General features: G+C 47.1%; 1 protein-coding gene across 1 annotated transcript in view; it reads right to left on the bottom strand.

Moving 5' to 3' along the window:
- The window catches only part of LOC106576581 (neuron navigator 3), a 416,631-nt gene that overhangs the window by 275,794 nt on the left and 125,005 nt on the right, over positions 1–15,832 (bottom strand). The window lies entirely within an intron of this gene.

Genomic DNA, 15,832 nt, shown 5'->3' with positions numbered 1-15,832 from the left:
CTGCCCATGGAACATACCTCACCCACTCCCCTGGCTGGTCCTGGCAATATGACCGCAGAAACCTACCCACATCCTGGTTTACTCTCTCCACCTGCCCATTACTCTCGGGGTGAAAACCAGAGGTCAGGCTGACCGAGACCCCCAGACGTTCCATGAACGCCTTCCACACCCGGGATGTGAACTGGGGACCCCGATCAGAAACTATGTCCTCAGGCACCCCGTAGTGCCGGAAGACGTGAGTAAATAGGGCCTCCGCAGTCTGTAGGGCCGTAGGGAGACCGGGCAAAGGGAGGAGACGACAGGACTTAGAAAACCGCTCCACAACGACCAGGATCATGGTGTTCCCCTGGGATGGAGGGAGATCGGTCAGGAAGTCTACCGATAGGTGTGACCAAGGCCGCTGTGGAACGGGGAGGGGTTGTAACTTCCCTCTGGGCAGGTGTCTAGGAGCCTTGCACTGAGCGCACACCGAACAGGAGGAGACGTAAACCCTCACGTCCTTGGCTAAAGTGGGCCACCAGTACTTCCCCCTAAGGCTTCGCACCACCCTATCGATACCTGGATGACCAGAGGAGGGTAACGTATGCACCCACCTAATCAATATATCGCAGACACCAAGTGGGACATACCTCCGTCCCGCAGGACACTGAGGCGGAGTAGGATCCGATCGAGATGCCCGCTCGATGTCTGCATCTACCTTCCACACCACCGGCGTCACCAGATAAGAGGCCGGAAGTATGGGGGTGGGATCGATGGACCGTTCCTCTATATCATACAGACGGGACAGTGCGTCTGCCTTCGTGTTCTGGGAACCTGGTCTATACGAGATCTTAAATCTAAATCTGGTGAAAAACATGGCCCAACTTGCCTAGCGAGGGTTCAGTCTCCTTGCCGCCCGGATGTACTCCGGGCGGCGAGGGTGTCTGACTCACCTGGGTTGTCCGAACAGTGCTCGGCCTGCCGTCTCGACTCCCAGACGAGCCCCTCCAGCACCGGTCGGCAGTGTGCCCTCTCCGTCCACATCCGGTGCAGGAGGAGGCTCCTCCTCCGATCGCCCTCGCTGCAGCACCTCCTAACTCCATGGGGGTTGGAGCGGAGGTGCTGGGAGGTCGAACCAACAGGACCCGATCCGGACGCCCACGTGTTGCCAGCAAGTTATCCAACCTTATGGACATGTCCACTAGCTGGTCCAGGGTGAGGGTAGCGTCTCTGCATGCTAGCTCCCTGCGGACGTCCTCACGTAGGCTGCACCTAGAGTGGTCAATCAGGGCCCTGTCGTTCCACCCCGAGCCAGCTCCTCGTCTCCTGCCGTAGATGGAACAGACACTCGCCCCTCAGGGGGATGGTTGAACACGGCCCAGAAGCGGCGGGTGAACTCTGGGTAGTTGTCCCTCGCCGAGTCTGGTCCCTCCCAGACCGCGTTGGCCCACTCCAGAGCTTTGCCTGACAGGCAGGAGACGAGGGCGTTCACGCTCTCACCTCCCGAAGGAGCCGGGTGAACGGTTGCCAGGTACAGCTCCAGCTGGAGCAGGAAACTCTTGCACCCGGCAGCCGTCCCATCGTACTCCCTTGGGAGCGCGAGCCAAATACCGCTGGGCCCGGATGACGCCGGAGAATGTGGTGGTGTAGGTTGGAACATGGCGGGTGCAGGGGTAGGCAGGCCACCCCTCTCCCATCTCTCCATCGTTGCCATCACCTGATCCATGGCGGTCCCGAGACTGTGGAGAACGGTGGTGTGGTGTTGGACATGGAGAGCGCGTCAGCTTCTGCTGACTCCATTGTGGTGGTGCGGGATTCTGTAACAAGGCCTCCTAGTAGGGGGGGGGGGTGTAGGAATCAGGAGCAGGAGAGCAGAGAAGTTCCAGTGGCACACAACGTTTAATCAGGCACAATACAAACAAGCGGGAAAACACGCACAAATGTAGTCGCCACCCACAGGGGAATAAACTACGCACAGTGAGGAGAAACCTTGACTCCAAAAACAAAGTCTCGTAAGCACACGATAACATTTACCGAAAATATAAAACGAAACCCCGTGGTGCAGGCACGCACTCCTAACATGCAAATACACAACAAATAATCCCGCACAAAGCCTAGCCTGCAGCGGTGAGTATATATAAACCCACCGAAATCAACTAAACTGAACACAGGTGTGAAAAAACAGACAGACACAAATGAAAAGGAAAATGGGATCGGTGGCAGCTAGTAGGCCGGCGACGACGACCGCCGAGCACCGCCCGAACAGGGAGAGGAGCCACCTTCGGTGAAAGTCGTGACAGTTAGGTTTAAGGTTAGGTTTAAGGTTAGGTTTTTGGGTTAAGGTTAGGGTAAGGTGGAAGACAAAGGAGCCAGCAGGGGTCCGCGATCGCATTTGTTCTTTTTGATGTCATTATGAACAGAGTTTGTTACAGAATGACAGTAGGTGCTGTTTGTGCCGTCATTCTGTTACCAAACCTTGCATCTGTACTGTTCTTCAAGAAAATGTGTTTTTGTGAAATTTTTTGTGGAAATTGTAGAAAGCAGTCCTTATGCATAGAGTTATATGGTTTGTTCAACTTGCCAATCATTGTTTTTTATTTGGACATACATTTTAAAGTAAAAAAGTGTCAGCATCACTCTGTTACTGTGGAATTGCCCAACAACAACTCTCAACGGATGTTTTCATATGGTGATGAGGAACACAATCTACTTCACATGAGCACTGCATTCATTCGTTCCATGGTCTTGTTGATAGTCAAACATGGAAATCAGTCTGTAAAGCTTTGGTCTGCATCTCAATTCTCCACCCTCCTGTCATGGATTTAAAAACATTGAATTGGTGTTAGCATTGGCTGGAGGGGAGTTTTCACCATCACAGGGAGTGTGCAAGTACACACTTTGGGAGAAGGCTGAAGAACCTGAACACAGCCTTTGTTCTAGATAAGAACAGGGGTTTGATCTGGGATCACTGACTGGAAATGATGCTCTGAATGACAGCACAGCAGGAACACCAGCAACATCAACTGAAAGGTGAACTGTCTAACCACAGCCAGCTCTGCTCCTCTGCTAAAGAAAAAGGCCATTGAAGAGACAAACTATACCTGCTTTGTCTCTTGCTAATGACTCATGTTTCAAACCCAGCGGTGGCTGAATAATTCAATAAACCGCCTGCTGGGCCCAAGGCAAATATTAATACTCCTGGATGGTCATTTTGAAAGACAGAAATAGTGTGTTCCAAATGGAACCCTATTCCATATGGGCTCTGGTCAAAAGCAGTGCACTATATGGCGAATAGGGTGCCATTTGGGACGCAGCCATACAGCCATTTCTCTTGGATCCATTATTTATGGAGACCACCTGAGCTGGGGGAGCTGAGCCCTCTAGAAGGGAAGCCAGGGTGGGTTTGGGGGTCAGAACCACCATCTTGGAACGTGCAGGGCAACATTTCCGCTGCCTGACCACAGAAATGCACCAGTTCAGAGTCAAACAGAGAACACAGGGCTGACTCCTCACTGTAAGGGAGCCTTTCATCACTCCAGTTCAGAGTCTAACAGAGAACACAGGGCTGACTCCTCACTGTAAGGGAGCCTTTCATCACTCCAGTTCAGAGTCTAACAGAGAACACAGGGCTGACTCCTCACTGTAAGGGAGCCTTTCATCACTCCAGTTCAGAGTCAAACAGAGAACACAGGGCTGACTCCTCACTGGAATGGAGACATTCATCAATCTCAATGTGTGACAGGCCCCCCTCCCTCTCTATCTGTCTCTCCCTCCCTCCCTCCCTCCCCGTCTCTCTCTCTCTCTCTCTCTCTCTCTCTCTCTCTCTCTCTCTCTCCCTCCCTCCATCATTCTCACTCCCTCTCCCTGTCTATCTCCCTTTCCCTCCATCTCTCTCTCCCTCTCTGGTGACTTACAGTAAGAACCTCGGTGCTTTCAGGCCAAGATGGATGAGTCAACATCTACCATCGCTTGTTACTCTAATGACCATGTTTAATGGAAGGAAGGGGGCCGGGGGGATGGCTGGGTGGGTGAAGTGGTAAGTGGGTGGTTGGGTAACTCAGAGGTTCCTTCCAAATGGGACATCTGGTTCTACTGAACACACAAACAAACCCAACAAAAAAAGACAGTGGAAAACACATCCGGAAGACAAATGTTTACAGTCTCACTTGGCCACTGTTCCCACTCAACACCTGGAGAGGAACTGGAACTGAGTGCACTGTGCTACCAAAATACGTTTACACTGAAGCCTTTTTATCTGATCTGTGTGTGGTCAGCTTCCTACTCAATCAGCACTCTACTGCATCCCAAATGGCACCCTTTTGAACAGGCTCCATAGGGCTCTTGCCAGAAGTAGTCAACTATGTAGGGAATAGGCTGGCATTTGGGAGGCATAGTTTATGTCCGGCCCTACGGGGCTGAGGGGGGGGTTCGTTGTTATTGTTCTCTCTGTCACTGGCTGCTTTGAATGAATCTGTTGTTCGGATGGGTCAAGCTCCGGTCTTAAGGAACATCCAGAAAAACATCAACAGGAGTGTCTCCAGAATAGTCCTGTTCAGACCCACCACTCTGCAGCGCTGGAGAGTACTGTAGGCTACAGTGACCTACACAATAAGACAGGATCCAGTCTGATACTGTGATGGTGCCGTACCAGCTTCTACTCCGGTAAGACAGAAACAGCCTTTGAGATAGCACTTTGGCTACGTCACAAATGGAACCTTACTCCTTCCATAGTGGACTACTTTTGACCAGAGCTCTATAGACCCTGGTCAAATGTAGTTTATAATATAGGGTGCTATTTAGGAGGCAGGCCATCCTCTGGTCTTGTTGGACACCTGCAGTATGGTTGGATATGAGAGAGGCTGTGTTGGAAGCCTTGGGCCTGCGGGAGAGAGACCCACTGAGTCAGGGCTCTTTGCCTGTTCTGAACCAGAACAGAAACGACTAATACAACCCTAAATGCAGCAGAGGGAGAGGCAAGGACAGGTAAACCACGTCCATTAACAGCCCCTGGAAAACACACAACAACAGCAGCATTAGTAATGGGCAGTCAAGGGACATGGGGATATGACAAAGAGATGAACCTCTTAAATATGAGAGACAACGATATAAAGAGCTCTCGCGTGGATTCAAATACATTTCATTTGAATTCTGAGAATATACATATTATAGTATTATATTTTAGTATTCAGCACTTTATTTAGTACCATCTTAGAATAGATTTTTCATCAGCCTAAACCATTACATCATGTAGTCTATCTGTCAAGTATTTATTGATTTTGGGAAAATTAGACTTGTCAGGCCGTCATTGTAATTAAAAACAAAATTACTGACTCGCCTGGTTAAATGAAGGTTAAATAAATAAAATTCAATGTTTCTCTTCAATTCAGATTCCCGGTGAAGATGTCTCCTTGTTCTGTTTGGAGTAGGGTGAACTTGCCCCTTGACACTGAACTTGGGTCAGTTCAGCATATTCCCCACTAATGGTTATGGTTAGAATAGGGGAGGAGAAGCTGATCCTAGATCTGTACCTAAGGGACATTTCACCTTGTTGCGGTGTGTTTACCGAGCATCGCCATTCTATTTGTCAACCGCTGCCGTGCCCCGGTTAGCAGCACGCTTGCACAACACTTATTCCGCTGGGTAATTATGGCAATTGTATGGCTGTACAAACAGACTAAACATCCTCTGTCTACCTTATCATTACATCCATTACATCCATTACTTAGGGTTGGCAGTGAAACCCTTTTAGGTAATTTCACATGAAAAAAATTCAAGCCACTTAAGAGATCAACAAGGAGGGAGGGATTAGGAAAGAAAACATGGGATGAGTCCCAAATGGCACTCTATTCCCTAAATAGTGCACAATAAAGATCCTATGAGCCCTGGTCAAACGTAGTGCACTATAAAGGGAATAGGGTGCCATTTGGGACTCAGACATGAGGTTATGTCACATGGTTCAGTCACACGTTATCTTCTAATCTCACGTATTATGACCGTTAAAAGCCAAAAGCCACTAGAATACTAGTCCAAGTGTTGTTGTTGTTTTAAAGCCGCCCCCTAATAGTGCCTCTTTGCCATAATCCTACATTGAACACGTTGTTTGTATCTGTCCACACACACGTAGACAAGATGTGGTCCTTTTGTTGGATGAAGCATCGAAGCCAACAAGGAGGATTCCTTTGGAGTCCTGATGAGCTGAGAATGGATCTCTTTCACAGGCTTCATGGTTGGCTTGAGGACACCGGGCACATGCATATATTATGATGTAATTTCCCCTGATGATTCAATACATGGACTCGGTTTCAACGCACGCCATCATCATTAAAAGGTGGTGTCACTCGCAATCAATTGATATAATGCTTTTGCTACTGTAGATTTAAAGGGATAGGGAAAGATGAGCAAATGCTTAAATAAACAGAATTAAAAGATGTCTTGGCAGGGAGTTCGTAAGGAGCGACAGAACAAACAAATTTAAACTAGCACACATTAATCACAAAGTAGGAAAAGATGCCTTGTAACCATAGACATGAACATGTAGAAATTGTATTCAATCATGTAAACATATTATACTGCCTTTTGAAGACTCAGTCAAAACAAAGTCACTGAATCAATTAACCCCTTCTTCACATTCATCCTCTGCCCAAACCCTGACCTTCCTGGCCGGGGAACGAGGGGTTGGGTTTCAGGCTAAGGGGGAGAGGGTTCTGGGGGATTACAGTGTAATTAACCCCTGCTCCAGACCACTGGTTTTAGAGAGATGACACGGACATAATGTTGGTTTAGACTTGCCAGGCCCAGACGTACGTACACACACACACACACACACACACACACACACACACACACACACACACACACACACACACACACACACACACACACACACACACACACACACACACACACACACACACACACACACACACACACACACACACACACACAAACTTGTAGGCACACATTCACAGGCTCACACTTAAATAAACAGGCAAAGAGAAAGAATAACAGTACACACACACACCCACACTGATAAACACAAAGTGAGAGACAGACATGCACGTACCAACAGCTGCATCCACAGAGGTACACAGATTTATAAAAGCCTACAACCTGCTGTTTAACATTAATCTCATAGTGATATGAGATGAGCCTGCTGTGAGTCAGCCAGCTAGTCAGCCATGTAGTCAGGTAGTCAGACAGCTAGTCAGCCAGATAGTCAGGTAGTCAGAAAGCTAGTCAGCCATGTAGTCAGGTCGTCAGACAGCTAGTCAGCCATGTAGTCAGGTAGTCAGACAGCTAGGCAGCCATGTATCCAGGTGGTCAGACAGCTAGTCAGCCATGTAGTCAGGTAGTCATACAGCTAGTCAGACAGGTAGTCAGACAACTAGTCAGCCAGGTAGTCAGCCAGGCCAGGTATTCAGCCTGTCATTACACATAAAGAGCCAGATAGTCAGCCAGGTAGTCATCCAGGTAGTAAGCCAGGTAGTCAGCCAGGGAGTCAGCCATGTATCCAGGTATCCAGCCAGGTAGTCAGCCATGTATCCAGGTAGCCAACCAGGTAGTCAGCCAGGTAGCCAGTCAGGTAGCCAGTCAGGTAGTCTGTCGGGTGGTCTGTCGGGTAGTCAGACAGTTAGAACCAGGTAGTCAGCCAGGTATCCAGGTAGCCAGCCAGGTAGTCCGCCAGGTAGTCAGACAGTTAGAGCCAGGTAGTCAGCCAGGTATCCAGGTAACCGGCCAGGTAGTCCGCCAGGTAGTCATCCAGGTATCCAGGTCGCCGGCCAGGTGGTCCGCCAGGTAGTCATCCAGGTATCCAGGTCGCCGGCCAGGTGGTCCACCAGGTAGTCATCCAGGTATCCAGGTCGCCGGCCAGGTGGTCCGCCAAGTATTCGGACAGGTAGTCAGCTAAGTAGTCAGTCAGGTACCCAGGTAGCCAGCCAGGTAGTCAGCCAGGTAGTCCCATGCTGCCTGAGTAATAATGGCCTCCCCAATTCCCGGAGAGAGGAAGACTGAGTAAAACACCAAGAAACGTCTGCACAGGCACAGTCGCTAACACGCACGCACGCACGCACGCATGCACGCACGCACACATACACACACACGTACTGACATGCACAGATTTGCGGGCACACACACGTATACAAGCAGGCACGCAAACACACACACAAACACACACAAAGCCCCCAAAACCCCCTTAAGGGTTGTCCTCCCAAACCAGCCACCTGATGTTACCTAACAGGGTGATGTAAGGCGGACCACATGCCCATTCATCCCAGAACTTTGAGCATCAACAGAGTTAAACAGCACCTATCTGGAGTAAAAGAGAGGTCTACACAGATCACAGGCCTGGCCTGTTTCCCTAATGGCACCCTTATACAGAGCACTACTTTAGACCAGGGCTCATAGAGCGCTGTTCAAAAGCACTGCTCTAAATAGGGAATAGGGTGCCATTTGGGAAGCAGCCATACCATACAGATCATAGACCCAGTCAGAGAGCGGTGATGAGTGATGTTTTCACACCCACAATGTGGTTTTCATTATAGAGGGGTAGCCTGTTTAGTTATCTCTTAGAATCCTACAGACGTAGTGTCATTGTGTCCCCATTGTTTAGTTATCTCTCAGAATCCTACAGACGTACTGTCATTGTGTCCCCAGTGTTTAGTTATCTCTCAGAATCCTACAGACGTAGTGTCATAGTGTCCCCATTGTTTAGTTATCTCTCAGAATCCTACAGACGTAGTGTCATAGTGTCCCCATTGTTTAGTTATCTCTTAGAATCCTACAGACGTAGTGTCATAGTGTCCCCATTGTTTAGTTATCTCTTAGAATCCTACAGACGTAGTGTCATAGTGTCCCCATTGTTTAGTTATCTCTCAGAATCCTACAGACGTAGTGTCATAGTGTCCCCATTGTTTAGTTATCTCTTAGAATCCTACAGATGTAGTGTCATAGTGTCCCCATTGTTTAGTTATCTCTCAGAATCCTACAGACGTAGTGTCATTGTGTCCCCAGTGTTTAGTTATCTCTCAGAATCCTACAGACGTAGTGTCATAGTGTCCCCATTGTTTAGTTATCTCTCAGAATCCTACAGACGTAGTGTCATAGTGTCCGCATTGTTTAGTTATCTCTTAGAATCCTACAGATGTAGTGTCATAGTGTCCCCATTGTTTAGTTATCTCTCAGAATCCTACAGATGTACTGTCATTGTGTCCCCATTGTTTAGTTATCGCTCAGAATCCTACAGACGTAGTGTTATATGGGGTGGCAAGTAGCCTAGTGGTTAGAGCACTGGACTAGTAACCGAAAGGTTGCAAGTTCGAATCCCCGACATGACAAGGTAAAAAAAAATCTGTTGTTCTGCACCTGAACAAGGCAGTTAACCCGCTGTTCCTAGGCCGTCATTGAAAATAAGAATATGCTCTTAACTGACTTTCCTAGTTAAGTAAAATAGTGTCCCCATTGTTTAGTTCTCTCTCAGAATCCTACAGACATAGTGTCCCCATTGTTTTTTACCTGGAGATGCCTTCTGAACCAGCTTAGTGTGGTACGTCTGGGCCGTTTCATTCACAAAAACACAGTCCCTCTCAAGTCCTCCTTCGTGGAGATGAAGACATCGGAGCGCCTTGCCAAAACCACTTCAGCAATCACAAGCTCCAATCTTCTTCTCCAAATAAATCTCCCAAAGGAGAGCCGGCAAAGAGCCAGTGGCCCGTCGGAACACCAATCTCCCAAAGGAGAGCCCGCAGAAACCCAGTGGCCCGTCTGAACACTAATCTCCCAAAGGAGTGCCGGCAGAAGCACAGTGGCCCGTCGGAACACCAATCTCCCAAAGGAGAGCCCGCAGAAGCCCAGCGGCCCGTCGGAACACCAGACCACGTGTGTTAATGTAACCCCGTCAGAACAGCAGACCCTAACCATCTCCCTATTCATAGGCCAGATAGACCATTGTGTCCTGGGCACCGCTTTCCCTTCCAATGCAACCAACCAAGACCAGGCTGGCAAACGTCACACCCCGAGCCAGACAGACAAATTACAAGCTGTAAGATCTTGGGGTTTGTGAGGACAGTAGTAAAGCCCCAAAGGCTGGGCAGTATAGTTCAGAACAGTAGCATTATAGACCCAATGGCTGCTGGGTGGTATAGTTCAGAACAGTAGCATTCTAGACCCAATGGCTGCTGGGTAGTATAGTTCAGAACAGTAGCATTATAGACCCAATGGCTGCTGGGTAGTATAGTTCAGAACAGTAGCATTGTAGACCCAATGGCAGCTGGGTGGTATAGTTCAGAACAGTAGCATTATAGACCCAATGGCTGCTGGGTAGTATAGTTCAGAACAGTAGCATTATAGACCCAATGGCTGGGTGGTATAGTTCAGAACAGTAGCATTATAGACCCAATTGCTGCTGGGTAGTATAGTTCAGAACAGTAGCATTATAGCCCCAATGGCTGCTGGGTGGTATAGTTCAGAACAGTAGCATTATAGACCCAATGGCTGCTGGGTGGTATAGTTCAGAACAGTAGCATTATAGACCCAATGGCTGCTGGGTAGTATAGTTCAGAACAGTAGCATTATAGACCCAATGGCTGCTGGGTAGTATAGTTCAGAACAGTAGCATTATAGACCCAATGGCTGCTGGGTGGTATAGTTCAGAACAGTAGCATTATAGACCCAATGGCTGCTGGGTGGTATAGTTCAGAACAGTAGCATTATAGACCCAATGGCTGCTGGGTGGTATAGTTCAGAACAGTAGCATTATAGACCCAATGGCTGCTGGGTAGTATAGTTCAGAACAGTAGCATTATAGACCCAATGGCTGCTGGGTAGTATAGTTCAGAACAGTAGCATTATAGACCCAATGGCTGCTGGGTGGTATAGTTCAGAACAGTAGCATTATAGACCCAATGGCTGCTGGGTAGTATAGTTCAGAACAGTAGCATTATTGCCCTAATGGCTGGGTGGTATAGTTCAGAACAGTAGCGTTATTGCCCCAATGGCTGGGTGGTATAGTTCAGAACAGTAGCATTATAGACCCAATGGCTGGGTGGTATAGTTCAGAAAAGTAACATTATTGACCCAATGGCTGCTAGGTAGTATAGTTCAGAACAGTAGCATTATTGACCCAATGGCTGCTGGGTAGTATAGTTCAGAACAGTAGCATTATAGACCCAATGGCTGCTGGGTAGTATAGTTCAGAACAGTAGCATTATAGACCCAATGGCTGCTGAGTGGTATAGTTCAGAACAGTAGCATTATAGACCCAATGGCTGCTGGGTAGTATAGTTCAGAACAGTAGCATTATAGACCCAATGGCTGCTGGGTGGTATAGTTCAGAACGGTAGCATTATAGACCCAATGGCTGCTGGGTAGTATAGTTCAGAACAGTAGCATTATAGACCCAATGGCTGGGTGGTATAGTTCAGAACAGTAGCATTATAGATCCAATGGCTGCTGGGTAGTATAGTTCAGAACAGTAGCATTATAGACCCAATGGCTGCTGGGTAGTATAGTTCAGAACAGTAGCATTATAGACCCAATGGCTGGGTGGTATAGTTCAGAACAGTAGCATTATAGACCCAATGGCTGCTGGGTAGTATAGTTCAGGACAGTAGCATTATAGACCCAATGGCTGCTGGGTAGTATAGTTCAGAACAGTAGCATTATAGACCCAATGGCTGGGTGGTATAGTTCAGAACAGTAGCATTATAGACCCAATGGCTGGGTGGTATAGTTCAGAACAGTAGCATTATAGACCCAATGACTGGGTGGTATAGTTCAGAACAGCAGCATTATTGACCCAATGGCTGCGTGATACATATGGACAGTATATGAATAGAAAAGGTGTGTACAGCAGTAGTTATATAGGATAAGCCTTAACTAGAATATAGTATATACATATGAAGTGGGTAAAACTGTATTTAAACCTTATTAAAGTCACCAGTGTTCAATGATTATGTACATAGGGCAGCAGTCTCTAAGGTGCAGGGTTGAGTAGCGGGTTGTAGCCGGCTAGTAACAGTGGCTTAAGTTCAGGGCAGGGTACTGGGTGGAGGCCGGCTAGTAACAGTGACTTAAGTTCAGGGCAGGGTACTGGGTGGAGGCCGGCTAGTAACAGTGACTTAAGTTCAGGGCAGGGTACTGGGTGGTAGCCGGCTAGTAACAGTGACTTAAGTTCAGGGCAGGGTACTGGGTGGAGGCCGGCTAGTAACAGTGACTTAAGTTCAGGGCAGGGTACTGGGTGGAGGCCGGCTAGTAACAGTGGCTTAAGTTCAGGGCAGGGTACTGGGTGGAGGCCGGCTAGTAACAGTGGCTTAAGTTCAGGGCAGGGTACTGGGTGGAGGCCGGCTAGTAACAGTGGCTTAAGTTCAGGGCAGGGTACTGGGTGGAGGCCGGCTAGTAACAGTGGCTTAAGTTCAGGGCAGGGTACTGGGTGGAGGCCGGCTAGAAGTGACTATTTAATAGTCTGATGGCCTGGAGATAGAAGCTGTTTTTCAGTCTCTCGGTCCCAGCTTTGATGCACCTGTACTGTCTCCGCCTTCTAGATGGTAGCAGGGTGAATAGGCCGTGTCTCCGGTGGCTAAGACTAATTTCTTTAGCCTCCTGATGTCCTAAAGTTTGCACCGTACACATGGCCACACAATCACTTTCCCCAGCACCTGACACCCTCCCTACTGCAGCCACTGACTGAGCTCCCAATGGCTGCTTAGCATTCGATAGCCTCACATCCCTAATTGAAGCATATGGCAGTGGCAGAGCCTGTGATCAAGCACACGTTATTCCCTTTGATCTGGTCATGCGTAGGCCTCTGTCCAGTGTCCACACCTCCCTCTTGTGGTCAAAACAGACCAGACCACAGTGTAAAACAGGGGAGATTGTGGGCATCATGTCATAAGAGCACACATCATGATGGCATTGCATGAACACACTGCAGAACAACGTCAACATATATGGATTACGGGGTTTAGGGGCTTTGCTGTGGTGACATGAGGCTCCACACTGCTGCCATCCAGTTCTCAGGGCCTCTGGGAGGTTAGGAGAGGAGAGAGGAGGAATATATGTTTGTTGGAGAGGAACAGCCACTGAATTTACTTGAGGCAGGTGAGAAGAAAGTGTCAAAACAGAATTAATGTTACATCCCGAAGCTACAAGAAGGAAAAATGGGAAAATATAACAGTTTGATGGATAGATGTAAAGCTTGAAAGTTTGCTCCTCTTCATAACTACAAAGAACAAGTCTGACTCAGAGAGTTCTGATTATTGACTTAGCTGTAATAACAAGGCCATAATGTATATTACTAATACAGCTGTAATAACAAGGCCATAATATATATTACGAATACAGCTGTAATAACAAGGCCATAATATATATATATATATATATATATATTACTAATACAGCTGTAATAACAAGGCCATAATATATATTACGAATAGAGCTGTAATAACAAGGCCATAATATATATATATATTACTAATACAGCTGTAATAACAAGGCCATAATCTATATGACTAATACAGCTGTAATAACAAGGCCATAATGTATATTACTAATACAGCTGTAATAACAAGGCCATAATGTATACCACTAATACAGCTGCAATAACAAGGCCATAATATATGTATACCTTGTTAGATGTATATATTATAATATATAGTAATATGTATAGAGCTGTAATAACAAGGCCATAATATATATTCATAATACAGTTGTAATAACAAGGCCATAATATACAGTGTGTATAACTGATACCCTATGGCCATGCAGTGTGTATAACTGATACCCTATGGGCATGCAGTGTGTATAACTGATACCCTATGGGCATGCTGTCACATCCTGACCAGTAAAGGGGGTTATTTGTTATTGTAGTTTGGTCAGGGCATGGCAGGGGGTGTTTGTTTTGTGTGTTTCGGGGCTTTTGGTTAATGTTCTATGTTAGTATATTTCTATGTTCTTTCTAGGTCTTCTATTTCTATGTTTAGTTTATTGGGTTGACCTTCAATTGGAGGCAGCTGTTCTTCGTTGCCTCTAATTGAAGGTCCTAGTTAGTAGGGGTGTTTTTTCCATGGGTTTTGTGGGTAGTTGTTCCGTGTATAGCTGTGAGCCTAACAGGACTGTTTTTCGTCGTTGTTTTTTGTAATAGTGTTTTGTTTTGGCTTTTCATCTAATAAAAGAAGATGAGTATTCACATACCCGCTGCGTTTTGGTCTACTCCATACGACGAACCTGACACATGCAGTGTGTATAACTGATTCTACACGGCGAGGCTGGCAACAATACAACAGAGAGGCGATGCATTCCCAAGAGACTCCCGGGAGTCAAAGAACCTGTGGACATGGATGACCGCTCCTTAAGCAAACTGCATGTGTTCTGCCCTTTTAATCTGATGGAAAGGCATTGACCCGTAGCAGAAATGAATGAGATGTGCTTTCATCCTGGAGTGTAAACAAGGTAGGGGTTTATCTTTCATCCACTTTATTATGGCACATCTCGCTAGAGCAGATCTTCGATCAGCTCATCAAAGTTAATACACAAGGTTTTCTCCACCCCCCTTCATTTATTCAGATTAAATTAATTAACTACTACAGTGGAGAATGCTAAACGAATTACTAATTCGATTTAATCAACACAAATAAGCGTTTGATAGGCTGGGCCTCATCATTTCCATGGCATTCGTTTACTATTCCGACTGAGCTCGTAAATTCCACCTGGAGAGGTTTATTGACGGTTGTGTTATCTCATCACTTCAAATCAGGGTTTAGCAAAGCAGAGTGTCATCCAATGTTAACCTGATAAGAATCAGTAGACAAGGGAACATTGGGCTCTCTTGTCTACACACACGCGCACGCACGCACGCACACGCACACGCACACCCTCCAGTACAACTCACAAAAGTCAGACTGTAACTTTATAATTTATGACAGAAGCCACCTCAGGCAAACTTGGATGAATCACCACTCTGGTAAAAAAACACAAACAAATCACACACAACACCGGCATCTTTATTAGTCACCTGGCTGCCAATAAAAGTGTTTACAAGCTACCGTAGACGGCAGGCCGTAGCATCCGCAACTAATGGTATGGTTGAGTGGACCTAATTCCATGCGTTTACTGCGACAATGACAGGTTGGGGGGGAGAGGGGGAGGGGGGGAGGGGGGGAGGGGGGGGGTTCCCAAAGGCACCCTTTCCCCTACATAGTTCACTACCTTTGACCAGGGCCCATAGGGTAGTGCACTATATAGGGAATAGGGTGTAATTTAGGACTCAGCCTTGGCCTTCCTCAGGTCTAGAACTTAATAACGAACCATCTCCCCGCAAAAAAGGGAAACGCGTCCAGGCCCTCTACTCCAGGACACAGTGATTGATAGTGTCCATGTCTGGCATACTTTAGCGCTGATGAGATTTACAAACGGCATAATTGATGGGTGAACTGCAACCAGACAGTATCTCCTCGAACCGCAGGCATGAGGCTCGGCACACAAAGCTGCTGGATAAGGCTTCTCCCGGCCAAAAAAAAAGTGTGGATGATTTGTGAGGTGACCTCCTGGTCCCCTTTTTGGATCACTCTACTGTGAGGAAGTCAGAGTCAGGGAAGAGAGTGTGCACAACAGAGGGCAATGCCTTTAACCTTTTACTGCAGTGGGCTAAATCAGGGTCACACAGAGTGTTTCTTGGTAGACTTAAACAAATCAAAAGTATACATCTCACACACATGGTTATGGGCTTAAACACATAAAACACCAGCACCATGTCAGATAGAGTTGAAATGTATTACCTTTTGAGTTTGCATCCCAATATTACACTTTATATACACTACAGTTCAAAAGGTTGAGGTCAATTAGAAATGTCCTTGTTTTTGAA

Source organism: Salmo salar, chromosome ssa17, assembly GCF_905237065.1.
Source record: "Salmo salar chromosome ssa17, Ssal_v3.1, whole genome shotgun sequence".
NCBI classification, from domain to species: Eukaryota; Metazoa; Chordata; class Actinopteri; order Salmoniformes; family Salmonidae; genus Salmo; species Salmo salar.
This window is presented reverse-complemented; position numbering and strand designations above follow the sequence as displayed.